Source organism: Nicotiana tabacum, chromosome 14, assembly GCF_000715075.1.
Source record: "Nicotiana tabacum cultivar K326 chromosome 14, ASM71507v2, whole genome shotgun sequence".
In the NCBI taxonomy this organism is placed as follows: domain Eukaryota; kingdom Viridiplantae; phylum Streptophyta; class Magnoliopsida; order Solanales; family Solanaceae; genus Nicotiana; species Nicotiana tabacum.
In genome coordinates, this window is record NC_134093.1 from 59,788,181 (window position 1) to 59,807,554 (window position 19,374).

The window sequence follows — 19,374 nt, forward strand, 5'->3', positions numbered from 1 at the left end:
GCCGATCGGGTCGTGATCGGACACCATGCCGCATACATGGTGGTGATTGTGCTGGAACTTGTAATTGAAATTGTGATTGTGGTCGATGTCCCTAATGGATAGCCTAGCCGATCGGGTCATGATCAGACTCTTTGTTAAAGACGGTGGTATTGATATTGAGAGTAATTGTGGTTGATGTCTCTAATGAGATAGCCTAGCCGATCGAGTCGTGATCGGACTCCATACTGAGAATACGGTGGTACTGGTATTGTGGACAATGGTATATCGATACTAAAAATCTCCCAATATGAGATATGGAAATTAATTTGAACACTGTATTGATTCTACATTGAGGCTTGATGTTAATTAAGGCTTTCATTGATATTATGATAATTTTGTTTGTATTATTTGTTATTCTATTGAGAGGGTGTTTAGTTATACATACTAGTGCTATTCAACAGTACTAACGTCCCTTTTGCCGAGGGCGCTGCATCTTTCAATGGATGTAGGTGATTCCACAGCAGGAGATATTGGTCAGTGATAGCAGTGCACCTTCTTCCCAGCTGACTTGATGAGCCCCACTTCATTCCGGGGTTATGAATCTTTTGTACTTTGTGTATTCTGTTTGAGGTATAGCCGGGGCCTTGTTGCCGGCATTATCATTGTATTCTTCTTTATCTATAGAGGCTCCGTAGACATAGTGTGGGTTGTGTATTGGTGCTGGGAAAGACAAACTATGCTATGTTGTGGTTGTATTACTTGTCCATTTGATACTTTACAAATGGTGAAACTTATGGAAGAAATTGGTAATTGCAGACATGACCACTTTATTGTTTAATTAAGGAAAACATATATTATCTTTATTCATGAATGAGTTTGGGTAGAAGGAATCTAACAGGCTTGCTCGGTCGGGTTCACTCGGTTGGGCGCCGGTCGTGCTCCTCGGTTTTGGGGCGTGACATTCTATTCTCTCACAGATGGTGAAGACACGCACTACTGAATTCGACGATCAGACACCCACACCCCCTGCTAGAGCCGCGAGAGGCCGGGGCAGAGGCCGAGGAGGGGCACGTGGTATAGCTAGAGCACCTGCCTGAGCTGTGATAGAGGAGCCACCAGTAGTTCCAGTTGGGGGACAGGCACCCGAGGCACCTGTTTCCACCCCTGCAATTCAGGAGACCCTCGCACAGTTTTTGAGCATGTTCGGTACTCTAGCTCAAGCAGGGTTGATTCTACTTGAACCAGCCACATCTTAGGCTGGGGGAGGAGCTCAAGCTCTCGCGGCCCGTACTCCAGAGCAGTGGGTCCATGTTGATCAGGTCCCAGAGGTTATGCCAACACAGCCTATTGTTCCAGTTCAGCCTAAGGTTAGGGCAGTGGCATTTGAGGAGGAGCAGCTTAGACTTGAGAGGTTCAAGAAGGAGGTTCAAGAAGCATCATCCTCCTACTTTCAATGGCTTAGCTTCAGAGGATGCATAGGGTTTTCTAGGAAAGTTCCATTGTATTCTCCATACCATGGGTATTGTGGAGATGAGCGGAGTTACTTTTACTATATTCCAGATGCTAGGAGCAGCATATCAATGGTGGCGGGCTTACAAGGAGGGTGCACTCACATAGACTCTGTTTTCAGATATGTTCTTGAGAGAGTTTGTTCCCCAAAGTCTTTGGGATGCATGGCACGTGGAGTTTGAGCAGCTATGCCAGGGTACTATGACAGTGTCAGAGTATGCTGTTAGATTCAGTGAGTTGTCCAAACATGCACCTGCTTTGGTTTCTATAGTCAGCGAGCGAGTCCGTAAATTCATCTAGGGGCTTAACTATGGTATTAGATTCAGTATGGCTCGAGAGTTGGAAACAAATACCCCATATCGGTAGGTGGTAGAGATCGCACGGAGGCTGAAGGGTATGCAGGGTCGTGAGAGAGAGGACAAGGAGGCCAAAAGGCCTCGAGATTCTGGCGGATATAGTGGTGCCCGTGCCCCAGTTGCAGCCCATCATGGTAGAGGCTATGTGAGTCATCTAGTTCATTCAGCACTTCCAACTTCTAGTGGTGCTCCGGTGATTCTAAGGTCTCAGGTTGCACACTTTGCTCAGCCACTTTCTAGTGCACCTCTTGCATGGGGTGCCTTCAGCAGTCAGTCAAGCCGACCAGGCCAGGGCCAGTCCCAGCAGCCATGCCCACCGAGAGCTTGCTTTGAGTATGGTGATACCCGTCATATGGTGAGGGACTGCCCCAGACTCAGGAGGGGTGCACCTCCACAGACTACTCAGGCTTCACGGATTCACTCACGTCTAGAGACTTCACAGGCCATGGTCGCTACTGCAGTTGCCACTCCACCTACACAACCAGCTAGGGATGGGGGACGGGCGGGTAGAGGTCACCCTAGAGGGAGAGGCCAGGCCAGATTCTATGCTTTTTCGGGTAGGACAAAGGCAGTCGCATCAGACGTAGTCATCACAGGTATGGTTCCGATTTGTCATAGAGATGCATCAATCTTATTTGATCCGGGATCCAGTTATTCATATGTGTCATCGTACTTTACTCCGTATCTAGATATATATGATGATTCTTTAAGTTCTCCTGTTTGTGTGTCCATGTCTGTAGGAGATTCTATTATTGTCGATCGTGTGTATCAGTCGTGTTTGGTTGTTATTGGTGGGATTGAGACCATAGTTGATCTATTGTTACTTAATATGGTAGAATTTAATGTTATTTTGGTCATGGACTGGTTGTCGCCCTATCATTCTATTCTAGATTGTCATGCCAAGACTTTGACATTGGCTATGCCGGGTTTACCACGGTTGGAGTGGAGGGGTACTTCGGATTATGTTCCTAGTAGGGTTGTGTCATTTCTAAAGGCTCAGCGGATGGTTGAGAAAGAGTGTGATGCATATCTAGTCTTTGTGAGAGATGTCAGTGCTGATACTCCTACTGTTGAGTCAGTTCCGGTAGTGAGAGACTTCCCAGACGTATTTCTAGCAGATCTTCCGGGCAAGCCACCCGATAGAGATATTGATTTTTGCATTGACTTGTTGCCAGGCACTCAGCCTATTTCTATTCCACCATATCATATGGCCCCAACGGAGTGGAAGGAGTTAAATGAGAAGTTGCAAGAGTTGCTTGATAAGGGTTTCATTTGGCCCAGTGTGTCGCCTTAGGGTGCTCTGGTTTTGTTTATGAAGAAGAAGAAGGATGGTTCTATGCGCATATGTATTGATTATCGGCAGTTGAACAAGGTTACAGTGAAGAACATGTATCCATTTCCGCGCATTGATGACTTACTCGATCAGCTACAGAGTGCCAGAGTTTTCTCAAAGATTGATTTGTGGTCAGGGTATCATCAGCTAAAGATTCAGGATTCGGATATTTCGAAGACTGCCTTTAGGACTCGGTATTGTCACTACAAGTCCCTTGTGATGTCATTTGGGTTGACCAATGCCCCAACAACATTTATGCACCTAATGAACAATGTATTCCAGTCATATCTTGATTCATTCTTCATTGTGTTTTTTGACGACATCTTGGTGTACTCCCACAGTCGGGAAGATCATGAGCAGTATCTAAGGATCGTGATCCAGACCTTGAGAGAGAAGAAGTTGTATGCAAATATCTCAAAGTGTGAGTTATGGTTTGATTCAGTGGCATTTTTGGGTCATGTGGTGTCGAGCGAGGGGATCAAGGTAGACCCAAAGAAGATTGAAGCAGTTCAAAGTTGGCCCAGACCATCTTCAGCTATTGAGATTCAGAGTATTCTTAGTTTGGCTGGATATTACCGCCATTTCATTAAGGGTTTCTCATCCATTGTTGCACCTAAGACCAGATTGACCCAGAAGGGTGCTCCTTTCAGATGGTCCAAGGAGTATGAGGCGAGCCTTCAAAATCTCAAGACTGCTTTGACTATAACCCAGTGTTGGTGTTTTCTGCGGGTTCGGGGTCTTACACTGTGTACTGTGATGCGTCACGTATTAGCCTTGGCGCGGTGTTGATGCAAGATAGTAGGGTGATTGCCTACGCGTCTCGGCAGCTGAAGACCCATGAGAAGAATTATCCGGTCCACAACTTAGAATTAGCAGTTATTGTTCAAGCATTGAAGATTTGGCAGCACTATTTGTACGGTGTCCCTTGTGAGGTCTATACTGACCATCAGAGTCTACAACATTTGTTAAAGCAAAAAGATCTTCATTTGCGGCAGCGGAGGTGGTTAGAGTTGCTTAAAGACTATGATATCACCATTCTATATCATCTCGGGAAGGCCAATGTGGTGGCCGATGCCTTGAGTCGAAAGGCGGAGATCTTGGGCAGTTTAGCATATCTACCGGCAACAGAGAGGCCACTAGCCATGGATGTTCAGGCCTTGGCCAACTAGTTTGTTAGATTGGATGTTTCGAAGCCCAGTCGAGTTCTTGCTTGCGTGGTTTCTCGATCTTCTTTATATGATCGCATCAGAGAGCGTCATTATGACGATCCTCATTTGCTTTTCCTTAAGGACACGGTGCAGCACAATGATGCCAAGGAAGTTTCTATCAGAGATGACGGTGTGTTGCGAATGCAGGGCCGGTTATGTGTGCCCAATATAGATGGGTTGCGTGAGTTGAACCTTTAGGAGGACCACAGTTCGCTGTACTCCATTCATCTAGGTGCCGCTAAGATGTATCAGGATTTGAGGCAGCACTATTGGTGGAGGAGAATGAAGAAAGATATAGTAGAGTATGTAGCTCGGTACCTAAATTGTCAGCAAGTGAAGTATGAAAATCAGAGGCCATGGGGTTTGCTTTAGAGACTTAAGACTCCCTAGTGGAAATGGGAGCGTGTTACCATGGACTTTGTTGTTGGGCTCCCACACACTCAGAAGAAATTTGACATTGTATGGGTGATTGTGGATAGGTTGACCAAGTCGGCTCATTTCATTCCGGTGGTGACTACCTATTCTTCAGAGCAGCTGGCTCAGATCTATATCCGTGAGATTGTCTGACCTCATGGCGGGCTGGTACCCATTATTTGTTAACGAGGCATGCAGTTTACATCACATTTCTTGAGAGTTGTGCAGCATGAGTTAGGAACACGGGTTGAGTTGAGTACATTATTTCACCCCCAGATGGACGGACAGTCCGAGCGCACCATTCAGATATTGGAGGGTATGCTTCGTGCATGTGTTATGGATTTTCAGGATTCTTGGGATCAGTTCTTGCCGCTTGCAGAGTTTGCCTACAACAACAGCTACCAATCGAGTATTCAAATGGATCCTTACGAGGTCCTATATGGGAGACAGTTTCGTTCTCTAGTTGGTTGATTTGAGCCGGGAGAGGCTAGGTTGTTAGGCATGGATTTGGTTCGGGATGCCTTAGAGAAGATCAAGTTGATTCAGGATCGGCTTCGTACATCCCAGTCTAGTCAGAAGAGTTATGCTGATCAAAAGGTTCATGATGTAGCATTTATGGTTGGAGAGCGAGTATTGCTCCGGGTTTCACCCATTAAGGGTGTGATGAGGTTCAGGAATAAGGGCAAGTTGAGCCCTAGGTATATCGGACCTTTTGAGATCCTTGGGAGGATTGGTGAGGTAGCCTACAAGCTTGCATTGCCACCTAGCTTATCTGCAGTTCATCTGGTGTATCATGTTTCTGTGCTCCGGAAGATTATGGCGATCCGTCTCATGTTTTAGACTTCAGCTCAGTCCAATTGGACAAGGATTTGACTTATATTGAGGAGCCAGTGGCTATGTTCGACAAACAGGTTCGAAGGTTGAGATCAAAGAATATTTCTTCAGTGAAGGTCCAATGGAGGGGTCATCCGGCCGAGGAGGCGACCTGGTAGATCGAACACGACATGCGGAGTCGTTATCCTCATATATTCATCACTTCAGGTATGTCCTTATGCACATTCGAGGACAACATTTGTTTTAATAGGGGGAGAATGTTACGACCCGATCGGTCATTTTGTGTAATTGCACCTTGTTTCCCCTTTTGATGCATTACACATGTGTGTTTATGGTTTTATAACTTACGAGGTTTATTAGTTTCGTTCCGGGGAGATTTCAGGTTGATTTGGACCCTTTGATTCTTGGCTTAGAAGCCTAAGTTATTTATGTTGATCAATGGTTGACTTTTGTGAAAATGACCCCGGAACAGTATTTTGATGGCTCAGATAGCTTCGTATCGCGATTTTGGATTTGGGCGTATGCCCGGAATCAAATTCGGAAGTCCGTAGGTTGATTTGTGTGGTTTTGCCGAAATTTGGCAATTTGAAGTTAAAAATTTTGACAGTAGGTTGACTTTTATCTATCGAGTTCGGAATTTTATTTGGGGACTTGGAATAGGTCCGTTATGATATTTAGAACATGTCTGCAAAATTTGGTATCATTTGGAGTTAAATTGATAGGATTCGGATGCATAGTTGCAATTCTAGAAGTTCTTGAAATTTTCTTTGGAATTCATGTGTTTTGGTGTCCGATTCGTAGTTCTAGATGTTATTTTTGTGTCTAGATTATGCGAGCGAGTTAGTATGATATTTTTAGACTTGTGTCGATGTTTTGTTTGGAGCCCCGAGGGCTCCGATGAGTCTGGTGCTCTATTATCGCAATTGCGAGCACCGACCTCGTAATTGCGAATGTGACAGGGGGATGTTCTGATGTCGCAATTGCGACTGGCCTCTTCGCAATTGCGAAGTCAGCAGGCCTGAGGCTTGGGTCGCTTTTGCGAAGCCTTTGTCGGAATTGCGACAATAGTTGAGGCTTTCAGGGTTCGCAAATGCGATCCCTAGTCTGCAATTGCAAGGGTTTGCAAATGCGAACCCTGTGTCGCAAATAAGACATCTGCAGCTGGACAAAAGGGCTGGGAGTCAGGGTTTTTCAACATATTCTCTCATTTTAGAACCCTAGACTCGGTAGGAGGCAATTTGGAGAAATTATTTTCATCTACAAATATTGGGTAAGTGATTCTTATCAATTTCCAACTATATTTCATCAATATATCTTAGATTTAACATCAAAATCATGTGAATCAAAGTGAAAATTTGTCAAGTTTTTGAAAAATAAGAATTTTTGTTTTGAGAGTCGATTTGGACTCGAATTTTGAAACTAATCATATATATGAACTCGTGGGGTTATGGGTAGTCAAAATCTACCCTTGGACCCGGGGTTTGACCGGGCAAGACCCGGGTTGACTTTTGTTGCTTTTTGGGAAAAGTGTAAAGATCATAGCTTTATCTATTGTAATTATTTTTCCTTGCATTGTTTGATAATATTAAGTCAATTTTTGTTAGATATGAGCCGTGAGGAGGTGAATTTTAGGAGAAAAGCTATTTCCGAGGGTTGAGTTGGCCTTGTTGAGGTAAGTATCTTGCCTAACATTGTGTGGGTGAACTACCCCTTAGGAATTGGTTTGTTTGTGCTAATTGTGTTATGTAAAAGTCGTGTACACAAGGTGATGAGTGGGTACACGGGCTATATTTGGTATTGACCGAGTTAGGCTATTTAGACTCTAATCATGCTTTTGATTGAATTGTCTTAACATGTTATATCATTTATTGATAATCCATCCTTTCATGTTCTAATCTACCCTTACATGCTTTATTTGACATCGTTAGCACATTATTTCACCTCTTACTTGTTAATTTGCTCTTTTATGCTTTAGTTGAAGTTATTGCCTTCCTTGTGTTTTGTTACATCTTTAAATTGTTAAATTACTTGTAATTGAAGTTGTTATTTCGTGAAATATCTTATTATTGAGTTATTGGTGTTGAAGTTGAGAAAGTCGTTACCACATTGAGGTGAAGTTGTTAATTGTTGAGATGTGTCCCTTGTTGAGCAATTCACATTCATTGTTATTGTTGATATTCCATTGTCATTATTGATGTTAATATTCTTGTACACATTGTGGTTGAGCCATCAGCTATTGTTGTGAAAACATTGATATTGTTGATTATTGGCAAGTTGTGGCATATGGGCACTTGTGGTGTGAGTTGTGATTATGTTGTGATATTGATACACATGCGGTGGTATAAGGCTTGTGGTTGATATGCATGTGGTGAGATAAGGAAGGTTTGATACGCGTGTTGCTAGTAGGGGAACTACTTGAAGCCACGTGGTGTGATAAGGTGGGCTAAACCGCGGGTAGCTATTTCGGGAAAAATAATTTTTAAAATTAAATGTAAGGCTCACGCGGTGATATAAGGAAAGATTGTGATTGAAATTGAGAAATGTGAATATGAGGCGGTACCTCGGTTGTGATTTTTGTTATATACGAGGCGATACCTCAGTTGTGATTCTCGTTGTTTATCTCATGTTGTAAAGAATTATTGGTGAAATAGTTCTTGTTGCTTTCATTCTTACTTGTCTTATCAGTTTTTTCCGTATTTGACTATTGCGTTTCTCTTTATTTGTTTCCTTCTTGTTATCTCTATGCTTACAATCATGTCAATAGTCTATGTTGTTAACCTGCTTCATTATCACTTATTTTTCCGCTTTCCATTACTTCTCGTTAATATATTTCATTCTGTTTATTATATCCTGGTAAGTGTCTTGACCTGGCCTCGTCACTACTCTACCGAGGTTAGGCTTAAAACTTACTAGGTACAATTGTGGTATACTCATACTGCGCTTCTGCATATTATTTTGTGCAGATCCAGGTACGTCTTCCCATGTTGGACGTTAGTATTGATTTGTAGTTGTCATTCGGAGACTTCAAGGTATACCCACTCGGCATCCGTAGGCCTCAGAGTCACCTTCCCTTATCTTTCATTCTGTTGTATTTCTTATTCAAACATTGTTGTAGTAGATGTTCAAGATTATTCTGTAGAGCTTATGACTCAGTTCCACCGGTTTTGGGTGAGATGTTGTTGAGATCTTATTTTGGGAGTTTATTTGAGTTTATCAGTCTTGATTTAGTATTTCTGTTTATTATTTCTGTTAAGTTATTATTATTAAATGTTAGAGACTAGGTGCCATCACGACATCCTAAGGTAGAAAAATGGGGTCGTGACAATGTTGTCAGTCATATCATTGTTCGGGCACTCCTTCACCATAGTCTAATATCTCTCCCAAATTTCATGCAAAGGTTAATTGGGCTCTTGCTTGAAAGCCAATATATCATCCTGTAGAGTTTCCATATGCCCGGGAGAGAAGAACTTTAAAATAAACTTCGCCTCCAGTCATCGCATGTATGGATAGAATGACTAGGCATGCGTTCTAACCAATCCAAAGCCTTACCCCTTAGTAAGAAGAGAAAAAGCCTTAACCGCAAATCATCCTCCGAAATATTTGTTTGTTTGCTTCCATAACATGTATCCGCAAAACCTTTCAAGTGCTTGTAAGCATTTTGAGTCGGCGCCTTAGTGAAATAACCTCATTGCTCGAGCAAAGTGAGCATCACATTGGTAATTTGAAAGTTGCCCGCCCTAATGCGAGGGGGGCAATGGTCCTTGAATACCCTTCATTGGGCAAAATCCGATGTTGCGCCGCTTGTGGTTGTGGAGGTAGTGGAAGTGGGGGAGGTGGAGGCACATTGTCTTGTTGCCCACGGCCTCGGCAGATTTGTTGTGGAACTTGTGGCATTTCATCAAGTTGTTCCTCTTCACTATCCACCTCTCCCAGTGGTATGTTTCCAAGTTCGTTGTTCGTCATTTGGAACCTACAATCACTTCAACAAGTTAGAATCACGAAAGTAAAAGAAGATACTTCAAGAAACAAACTCAAGTATATAGCTAACACCGTAAACTCCCCGGCAACAGCGCCAAAAATTGATCATGTCCAATTCACACCCCAATTAAAGGAATATGAAACGGTTGTTACAATAATAAACCCAACGCGAGTCGGGTTCGAATCCACAAGGAGTTTAGAATGGGTGTTGAGGTAAATACTTAAGAGAGAAACTCGAAATAACTAGATTTAACTTCCAAACAAAAGTGGGTATCAATTCTTCTAAATTAAACTATTAAGAATTTGACTAACTAATGAACAAGTAATGAATGAAATGTTTTTGAGTTTTTATCAAATAGAGAAATATTTAGGGTTGTAACCTTAACCTAGGTGTAAACCTAATGGGTAGAGTAAATATACGCTTGCTTGGTACACCAGGGTTTGTTATGACTCTCAATACACAAGTACCCACTCAATACCTCTCATTTAAAGAGTGAATATTCCCAAATTGGCTCTCTCAAGTCCGGGTAGCAATCAAAGCAATTGAATACGAGTCCAAGTTAGATTATCCCGATCTCTAGTTCAAATTCTTTAATTAAACTAATCGATACTTCAACTAGTTCAATTCCTTGTTAGCCAAGTTTTTCTAGACTAAATTCCTCATTCTCAAGTAAGAACAAAGTCAAATATGCATGAATCAATGTTTGCAACCATTAATTCTAACTATGAAGCATAAACAAGGCTAAATAATATGAACCCAATCAATAACAAGCATTAATATTAAACACCCATAATTTTACACACTAGGGTTGGATCACAAACCTAGATAAAATCTATCTACTCATGACAATGGACATGGAAAAATGAAAAGAAGAAGAAATTAAATACAGAAAGCAAAATTAAAATGGATAAGTAATTGATCCTCTCTAATTGTAGATCAAAGTTTCCCCAAATAGCTAAGAATAACTACCAGCTCCTGCTACAATACAAAAAGATACCCTAAATTAGTGTTTCACGCCTATTTATAGTGCTCTAAAATTCCTGACAAAAATACCCTTTTGAGGGTTCTGTAGCCACACTTTAACATTTGCGGTCCACACTTTGTTAGGTTACTGCTGCGTGTGCTTTCAGTTGGAGAAATTATGCAGCCGCACTGTAGCTGCTGCGGCCACACATTAATTGATGTGGGCCACACTTTGAGTAGGCTTCAGACTTTGTTCGATTGCATCTTCTCTGATATTTCAGGCTTGTCAGTCAGACCTGCTTTGTGAAACAAGTGCGACCGCATTTTTTAGTTTGCGGACCGTACCTCTGCCAAAAATCCCTGAAGCTTCATTTCCTCTTTTGTGGCCGCATTTCATCTTCTGTGGGCTGCATTTGCTTTTGCGGCCGTAGATGGAATTCTGCGGACCACACTATTCTTCGCATTTTTCCTCTTTGTGGATCTTAGCTTGGACATCTTCTCTTTGAGTTATATTTCTCCATTGAGCTCACATTCTCCAGCGCACCTGCAATTCAACCAGCTTCATTAGATTTGAAGACAAAAATTAGTACTTTGGGACTTAAAACTAAAGCAAGAAGGTACTAATACATGGTTAAAATTCACACTTATCAGAGGCCATCATGCACCTTTACGCCCGGCCAAAAATCTATTCTTGAGACATAAGCTGATAGCAAGCATTAGGAATTCCATAAAGTTGCTCCCTTAGGAGGGGTTTGCGTCACGAGCCCTAGTCCCATCCCTTGACTCTGATCTCATATGGGACTAATGTTACTGGAATATGCCTTGGCTTTTTACCTAGCCCAGGATTCTTCTTTCGCGACACGAGGTTAATGATAAAGGTTATTGTGAGTTCATGTAACATCCTAATCGGTTGTTTTGAGTTCTAAGACCCCATTTCTCTATTTAAGACTTCTCATAGGTTCATTTGGTATTTTATGACTTGCGAGTATGGCTAGTTCGGATTTCCAGAGGTTCTGGAGTAATTTAAAATACTTAATTCCTAACTAGAAGCTTTAAAATAAGAGAGTTGATAAAAGTTAATATTTTGGGCTAACATGCTCAGATTGGTAATTTGAAGGCTCTTATAAGTTCGTAAGAGGATTTTCAACGTATGTTCATTATAACATCCAAGGGGCTCAGGTGTGATTCAAATTTATTTTGTAAAAGATAAGACTTGAGGAACTCAAGAAAGTTCATAGTTTGGTTTGGATCATGATTCCTAGTTGTGATATTTCCATATGTGTTTTGAGCCCTTCGACAATTTCATATAGGGTATATCAACTAGTTGGAATGATTGAACAAGGTCTTGGGAGGAAAGAGTTGGGGGAGAGGGGGGAGAGTGTAATGACCCGACCGGTCGTTTTGAGTTTTAGAGTTCCATTCGGTTGGTTGAGACTTTGAGTAGCTTCATATTATGTATTATCACTTGCGTGTATGGTTGGTTTTTGTTTTCGAGCGGTATATGATTGATTTGGAAGAATGATTCTTGTTTAGAAGCTTTAAGTTGGAAGAGTTGACCAAGGTTTGACTTTTGGGTAAACAGACTAGGAATCGGGTTTTAATTATTCCGAATTGTATGATGATTTTGGACTTATACGTATGTTCGGATTTGGTTTCGGAGGTTCCTAGAATAATTTAACACTATTTGTCGAAAGTTGACAATTTGAAGAACTTAAGAGTTCATAAGTTTGACCAAGAGTTGACTTTGATGTTATTTGACTCCAATTGGTATTTCGAGACTTTGGATAGGTCTATATTGTTGAATTGAACTTGTGTGTAAATTTTGAAAGTAATCCAAAGTGTTTAATTATGATTCGGATACTCTTTTGAAAGAATGAATATTTAACAACTTAAGAGAAATTCTGTTTGGTTTGAGCCTCGATTCTTTGTTGTGATGTTCCCGTGGGTGTTTTGAGGCTTTGGATAAGTTTGGATGATGTATTTGTAGTTGTTGGTATGATTGAACAGGGTCCCTGTCACTCCCCGACCTTGGGGAGCGCGACCGACGCTCAACAGAGTTACCTCGGTCGAGCAAGCATGCACAGTGTCGTCTACCCAACTCACCCTCAAATAAAGAGAAGAATACAGTTCAATAATAAGTCAATAAGAAGTCATGTGAACAACACCGGTTCATTTCCATTAGTTACGTCATTAACAAGTTTTCAAGTCAGTACATTGTACAATCATAGTTAAAGTGGAACAGATGATAAAATTACAACATTTTTAGTTTAAACTTCCCAAAAACTGACACAACCCACACTATGTCTATAGAGCCTCTAACAGGAACAAAAGAGTGCTATGACAGTGCCGGCAACAAGGCCCTGGCTCTACCTCAAAATGCTATGTACAAAGGATAGAAGATACAGGACCCCGAAATGAAGTGGGGCTCACCAAATCAGCTGAGGAGAGGGTGTGCTGCTATCACTGATCAATACCACCTGCTATGGAACCACCTGCATCCATTAAAGATGCAGTGCCCTCGGAAAAAGGGACGTTAATGCATATGGAATAGTACTAGTATGTTAAACTAAGCACCCTCTCAATAGAACGACCAACGGTAAACAGAGAATAAAACATGATATCAATAAGAGACTCAAACGGTATCAAAGTGTCACATTAGGGGAAACGTAAATTTTAAGTAGGTTTCGGTAATTTAAGTTAGGAGATCTTTAGCACCGACATACCATCGTGTTTTAGCACGGAGTCTGATCTCAGCCCAACCGGCTAAGCCGTCTCACCTCGAGACATACACTCACAATACCACTATGTGCGCGGCATGGCGTCCGATCTCATCCCGATCGGCTAAGCCGTCTCACCACAATGCCATGTGGGTCGACATTACATCACATCTAGCTAGCAATAATCTCATCCCATTTAAGGGGAAAACATCTCAACACACCAATCTCATCCCATATAAGGGGAAACAGTCTCATCACATTAACAAGGGGATTTATCCCTCGATCACTCCTACACCGGCACGTGTAGTTTCGGGGTTAGGTTGTTCCGACCTACCCTTTCTCGGTGGCTAATCAATACTCCCAAAGCATTTTTTTATTAAAAGTATTTACCTCTCAATTCATATTCTTTTACATGTCATTCATTTCATTGACATCATTGGCCATAACGCAATATTATTTTTGGAACATTGGTCGTACTTCATAATTCAGCTCACTATTCCATTTTCAATCATTATCGTGGATAATCAACAACAAGGCCTTTCAAATTAAGACTTTAATCACATACTTGAGCAAATTAGGGTCTTAGGCACATATGACTTCTTATACAATTGACGTGATAGCTTTCATAAAACTTCACGCTTTTAAATCATAACAAAGTAACACACAGCCCATACTTAAACCACATTCTCAAACATTAACTCAACATAACAAGAATCTTTGGAATACATATTGAACGCGTAATTATTTCGACACAAGGCTTATTTGACAAAAATTCAATTTATAAGGGCATCACGAAACTTATAAGGACATTGCGGGGTTCAATTCTAAGAGAAGTGTTTAGCCAACATACCTTGCCTCGAGCCTTTTTAAATTACTAAAATATTCCGAAATTCTTAGCTTCTTCGATTTATTTGGAAATGTAGCAAAATTGAACACAAATTAGGAGAGAGTTTATGGTTCCAGCTCATTTGAGCATTTTATCAAACACTAGGTGGGTATTATAATTTCAAGGTCCTCCCATGGTGGATTCTTTCACCCCCCATTACCCAAAGTCTACCCAATTTAGCTCAACATTCTTCCCCTAACCCTTGATAGTACATGCATGTAAAAATAAACAACTCCCACACCCAAGAGTTGCCTTACTAATTACCTATTTTTAGTTAAATTAGGAAATTGAGGGTTAGGGTGTAGAATCTTACCTCTAGGATAAAGACCTAGTGTGTTTTCCTTGTTAATCTTCCAAGATTTGAGTAAGAATTGAGGAACAATTGGTTGAGGACTCTCTCCCTCTCTAGAGCACTTTCTCACTCTCAAAATGTCAGGTTCTTACTTAAGAAATGGTCCATAGAGTCTATATAACGAAATGTCGGTCGCATATGCGACCACATAATGCTTCTGCGGTCTGCGAAATGGGCCGTGAAATGGCCCTCCGGAACTGGGCCCCGCTGCCTGGGTATGCGGTCATTCTGCGATCGCAAAGCGGACCACAAAATCTCCTCCCGGAATTCCTCATGTCGATCCTGCGATGCAATCTGCGGCCCGCAAAGTAATTCTGCGGCCGCATAATAGACCGCATAATGGCCCACAAATTTTGCTCAAGTGTCTGCTTCACTCTGCGGCCATTTTGCGGCTACATAGTGGGCCACAGAAATGTCTTTTTCTACCATCACCAAACATATTAGCCTATCTCGCCACCACAGAACCTCGGGTTTTAGGTGAAATTTTACGGGGCCTTACAGTCCCAAGGGGCTCGGGTGTATTTTAGATCATCGGTTGAGAAACTAGTTATGTTAACGATTTGAAGTTTGACCATGGTCAATATCAGGTCAAGATGACCTCTTTTCGGTGTTTTGAGTGTGCGGGCAGGTTCGTAGCGTGTTGTATGATTAAAATGCATATATGGTTTGTGTCTGAGAGGTTCCGAATGAGTTTTGGGTGCTAAAACGAAGATTTTCTTGTTGGTTTTTTTTTTTTGTGTAAATAATTACAAAAATGCCATTGAAATTATCAGATTTCTTTTAAAACATCATAGCTCCCTCATTTTAAGGCCAAATGGGATTATTCAAGAGGCTATCTTGGGTGTAATCTCACAAGGATCGTGCTGGGCTTATAAAACGTAAGTTTCGGGATAATCTAGGACCTAAACGAGCTGGGACAGCTGGTGCATTTTTTTTCTTGTTTCGAAATTTAGTTATTTTTTCTCACAAGGTTTTAGATCTCGGTTTTGGAGGGGATTTTCATATTCAAACATTGGGCAGGTGATTCTAATCTATTTTCAACTATATTTCATGAATATACCTTAGATTTTAACATCAAATTTATGAGAATCAAAGAGAAAAATTGGGAAATTTTGTCAAGTTTTTGAAAAATGAAGAATTGCGTTTTGAGAGTCTATTTGGACTCGGATTTGGAGATATATATATATATATATATATATATATATATATATATATATATATATATGGGGATCGGGGGATTATGGGTAGTCAAAATCTGCCCTTGGATGCGGGTTTTGACCGGGCAATCTCGGGGTTGACTTTTGTTGATTTTTTGGGGAAAATGTAAAGATTATAGCTTTATCTATTGTAATTGATTTCTCTTGCATTGTTTGATGTTATTAAGTCATTTTTCATTAGATTTGCGCCGTGTGGAGGCAAAATTTAGGGAAAAAGCTATTTTCGAGGGTTGAGTTGGCCTAGTTGAGGTAAACTTTCTGTGGGGGAAACTACCCCTTAGGATTTAGATTGATTGTGCTATTTGTGTTATGTGAAATCCGTGTATGCAAGGTGACGAGTAGGTACACGGGCTATATGCAATTTTTGACCGGTTTAGGTTATCTAGACTCTTTCCATACCTTTAATTGAATTGTCATAACATGTTATATCTCTCATTGTTAATCTACTCTTACATGCTCTATTTGACGTTGTTAGCACTTGTTCTACCTCTTACTTAATATTTTGCTCTTATATGATTTTGTTGAAGTTATTGCCTTATTGTCTTGTTACCTCTTAATTGTTGAATCACTTTTAATTGAAGTTGTTGTTTCATGAAATATCACCTTGTAGAGTTATTGGTGCTGAAGTTGTAATTACTGTTATCACATTGAAGCGAAGGTCTTAATTGTAGAGATACCTTTTCTTGTTGAACATTCTCATTCATTTTTTTATTATTGAAATTCTTGTACACATTGTGGTTGTGCCATGGGCTATTTGTTGTCGAAACATTGGTGTTGTTGACGTTGTGGCAAGTTGTGGCATATGGGCACTTGTGGTGCAAGTTGTGATTGTGTTGTGATATTGATACGCATGCAGTGATATAAGGCTAGGGGTTGATACACATGAGGTGAGATAAGGTGAGCTTAATATGTGTGTTACTAGTAAGGGAACTACTTGAAGTCACGTGGAGAGATAAGGAGGGCTCAAACACGTGTAGCTATTTCGGGAAAAATAATTTTCAAAACTAAATGTAAGGCTCATGCGGTGATATAAAGAAAGATTGTTCTTGAAATTGTGAAATGTGAATATGAGGCGGTACCTCGGTTGTGATTTTCATTGTACATTCCATGTTGGAACAACTTATTGATTTGAACGGTCATTGTTCTTCCTTCAATCATTCATCCGCATTTTAATAGTGTTTGGTTATGCTTTGTTATCTTCGTGTTGGAACGATTGTGGTTTCTTCTGTGAGTCATGCATACTACGTGATTTGTTGTGTTACATTAACATGTCAATCTGTGCCTCCGTTATAACTTGGTGAATTGACTGTCAATGTGAATTTAATTGTGTGGAGTCACTATATCATATTCTGTTGAGTTGTTGGTAACATAATGGTTTAAATAAAAGAATTATTAACATGCTTTATTCTATGTGCCTCTTAAGATAGAACTCGTTATCTCACTCGGTGCCTTATTATTCTAAATGGTTATCGCATTTTCACTATAATTGGGTTCTCAAATTATACTCATCACCATTTTTGATGTTTACCTTACTTAAAATTGTTATCATGTTTTTCTTTAACAAATTCTATATTTAATTCATTAATTTAACTAATACTTTGCTTTGTTTAAAAAAAATACTTTTACTCAATTTTATTGATTTCTAAATTAAACCCATATGATACTCTATTTCGTATAAATTGTATATTATCTTACCTTGATTTCTAAAATAAACTCATTATTTCATTTGACACCTTACTTCATTTTCTCACAAGGTTTTGGAGCTCAGTTTTGGACGATTTTGGAGGGGATTTTCATCTACAAATATTAGGTGAGTGATTCTAATCAATTTCCAACTATATTTCATGAATATACCTTAGATTTTAACATAAAGTTTATGAGATCAAAGAGGAAAATTGGGAAACATTTGTCAAGTTTTTGAAAAATGAAGAATTGAATTTTGAGAGTCGATCTGGATTCGAATTTGAAAACAAAACACAAATATGGACTCGTGGGGTTATGGGTAGTCGAAATCTGCCTTGACTTTTATTGACTTTTTGGGAAATATGTAAAGATCATAGCTTTATTTATTGTAATTGGTTTCTCTTGCATTGTTTGATGTTATTAAGTTATTTTTGGTTAGATTTGAGCCGTGTCGAGGCAAATTTTAGGGGAAAAGCTATTTCCAAGGGTTGAGTTGGCCTAGTTGAGGTAAGTATCTTGCCTAACTTTTTGTGGGGGAAAATACCCCTTAGAATTTTAGTTGATTGTGCTATTTGTGTTATGTGAAAGTCGTGTACGCAAGGTGACTAGTGGGTACACGAGCTATATATGGTATTTGACCGGTTTAGGTTATCTAGACTCTTTCCATGCCTTTACTTGAATTGTCATAACATATTATATCTTTCATTGTTAATTTACTCTTACATGCTCTATTTGACGTTGTTAGCACTTGTTCTACCTCTTACTTATTATTTTGCTCTTTTATGCTTTGGTTGAAGTTATTGTCTTAATGTCTTGTTACCTCTTAATTGTTGAATCACTTTTAATTGAAGTTGTTATTTCGTGGAATATCATCTTATTGAGTTAATGGTGCTGAAGTTGTAATAGTCGTTATCACATTGAGGCAAAGTTGTTAATTGTTGATATACCTTTCCTTGTCGAGCATTCTCATTCATTTGTTATTGTTGAAATTCTTGTACACATTGTGGTTGAGCCATGGGCTATTTGTTGTGAAAACATTGATGTTGTTGATTTTGTGGCAAGTTGTGGCCTATGGGCACTTGTGGTACGAGTTGTGATTATGTTGTGATATTGATACGCATACGGTGATATAATAAGGTGGGCTTAATATGCCTGTTTCTAGTAGGGAAACTACTTGAAGTCACGCGGTGAGAAAAGGTGGGCTAAAATGTGCGTAGCTATTTCAGGAAAAATAATTTTCAAAACTAAATGTAAGGCTCGCGCAGTGATATAAGGAAAGATTGTAATTGAAATTGTGAAATGTGAATACGAGGTAGTATCTCGGTTGTGATTTTCATTGTACATTCCATGTTGGAATAACTTGTTGATTTGAACGGTCATAGTTCTTCCTTCAATCATTCATCCGCATTTTGATTGTGTTTGGTTATGCGTTGCTATCTTGGTGTTGGAACGATTGTGGTTTCTTGTGTGAGTCATGCATACTATATGATTTATTGTGTTGCTTTAACATGTCAATCTGTGCCTCCGTTATAACTTGGTGAATTAACTGTCAATGTAAATTTAAGTGCGTGGAGTCACTATATCATATTCTGTTGAGTTGTTGGTAACATAATTGTTTAAATAAAAGAATTACTAACATGCTTTATTCTATGTGCCTCTTAAGATTGAACTCGTTATCTCACTCGGTGCCTTATTATTCTAAATGGTTATCGCATTTTTACTATAATCGAGTTCTCAAATTATACTCATCACCGTGTTAGATGTTTACCTTTCTTAAAATTGTTATCATATTTTTTTTAACAAATTCTATATTTAATTTGTTAATTTAACTGATGTTTTGCTTTGTTTAATAATGATACTTTTATTCAATTTTATTGATTTCTAAATTAAACCCACCCGATACTCTATTTCGTATAAATTGTATATTATTTTACCTTGATTTCT